A 2,408-nucleotide genomic window follows, 5' to 3' on the forward strand; every position below is an offset into this window, starting at 1 on the left:
AAGTCTGAAACCCGGGCATGTGCCCCAACTGGGAATCGAACTGTGATCTCCTGGTGCATGGGTTGATGCTGAACCACTGAGCCACACAAGCTGAGCAACAATACTTTTGAGATTACTTAATCAACCTAGGTTGGCACAGATCCCTGGTGCCACTCTCATTTCAAAGTGAAAATCACCTTTATTCACTCACCTCTATTTCTGCAGCAAGGGCCCAAAAATGTTGTTGACCAAAATATGTGTACAGTGTCAACATATAATATGTGGGAGCCATTATCACTATGTTGGCTCCTATGGAATGATCTTTTTTTTAAAAATATATATTTTATTGATTCTTTTACAGAGAAGAAGGGAGAGGGATAGAGAGTTAGAAACATCGATGAGAGAGATCTATCAGCTGCCTCCTGCACGCCCCCCACTGGAGATGTGCCCGCAACCAAGGTACATGCCCTTGATCAGAATCGAACCTGGGACCCTTCAGTCCGCAGGCCGACGCTCTATCCACTGAGCCAAATCGGTTCGGCAATGGAATGATCTTTGAGAGATTTAACAATTTGCTTTCAGCTTTTACAAGGCATGTGCGCGTGCGTGTGCGCGCGCACACGCACACACACGCACACACGCGCGCGCACACACACACACACACACACCACAACATGAGCTGCAGTTATGTATGTATCTGCATCTTTTGTACAGCTACTACTTACCTAATTCCCTTTATAGAAATATCATTATAGCCCGGTTGGCGTGGCTCAGTGGTTGAACGTCGACCTATGAACCAGGAGGTCACAGTTCAATTCCTGGTCAGGACATATGCCTGGGTTGCAGATTCCATCCCTAGCGTGGGGTGTGTAGGAGGCAGCTGATCAATAATTCTCTCTCATCATTGATGTTTCTCTTTCTCTCTCTTCTTCTTCTCCCTTCCTCTCTGAAATAAATAAAAAATTATATTAAAAAATAAGATTACAAGTTCCATCTTAAGAAAAGAAATATCCTTATAATATATCCCTCTTATGACTTTGCCCTAGAGAACGAATAAAGACATTTCTGAATTGCTGCTTTTCTTTTTTTATCTAATGATACAAACTATGTGAATCCATCTTGTTCACCTTGCCCCATCTCCTTTCTTTCCCCCTTGACTATCTGTGAAAATAGAACTAATTTTATTTTCTCAGTTGCGTACAACTAGGTTAAACTATCTACTACCTCCTTAATTACTTAACATTTATTATTTTATTCTTTCATCAATCATATTGTATGGGTATCTTTTATTTTAGTAAGCATTCTCAAATTCTTTCTGGAAGTAGACAACAGGATATGAACAATAAATGCAATAAAGACTCCTGCTACTTTAGCAACCCTCACATGGAGAATGGTTGAGCTCGGAGTATGAGGATAGCAACGCTTGTGTCTGAGAGTTGTTGGACTATGTGTCCAGCCTCCCTGACGATCCCCATTCAGGTAGCAGCAGAACGCTGGATCTTCTGTTCTTATTTCTAGTAAGGCTCCGTGAGAGGCGTCCCTGTCTTTCAGACCCCATATTCCTCACAGCCCATTGCCTGCCGTCTGTGAAGAAAAACCCCAATGTCAGCATTTCCTCAACTTGATTCAGAGTGTCCACTGTCTGGTGCTGGACAGGTAGTAGACATTTAGAGAACTTACATCTTCCTCATTGACTGAGACCATCATTAACCTCTGCTCTCTGAAGACTTGACCCTTTTTTGTCTTTGTTCCTCTAGTTTCATGACACCTACCCTTGTTTACCCCCGCTGCTTTCCCTACTAGAACAGGACCTCCTGGAGGTCAGAAGATGTGTTTTACTCCTCTCCCAATCTCCAGCATATCTCACAATGCTAGTACATCACCATTTTCAAAACATGTTGAAGAAATCAATGAATGAACACCAATCTTTGTTGATAGTAGAGTAAGAAGAAGGGATCATTGAATGAACGCTTTGCATATTTCATTGATCTAAAAATCAAGAAGTAAAACTATAGAAATAATTATTTACTATCAAGAAAAGAATGTAAATAGGAATTGTTCATCCCAAATGGTATTTCTTTATTTCCAAGAATCAACTTTATTTCATTTGTAAAGAACACTGTCTCAAGGTGATGTCTTGCATTTAAAGGGATATACTTATACAAGAATTAAGTTCATTTTATAAATGTCTTGATATGTCTCTTTTTTTAAAAAATATTTTTTTCGGCCTATTTTTCTCTGAAAGACAACAAAAGTTAGAAAGGTTTTCTGAGACATGTTTTAACTTCCTCCTTATTGTAACCTATGCCATTATCAACCCATATGGCCACCCAGGAGCCTCTGTTTGAGGTTCAGATATTCTGGCCTCTAGAGGGCGTCTTGGGCCATTTACTGTCTGGTCACCATTGGACTCCAAGATTGCCCTTGAG

Source organism: Myotis brandtii, unplaced genomic scaffold (assembly GCF_000412655.1).
Source record: "Myotis brandtii unplaced genomic scaffold, ASM41265v1 scaffold8, whole genome shotgun sequence".
NCBI classification, from domain to species: domain Eukaryota; kingdom Metazoa; phylum Chordata; class Mammalia; order Chiroptera; family Vespertilionidae; genus Myotis; species Myotis brandtii.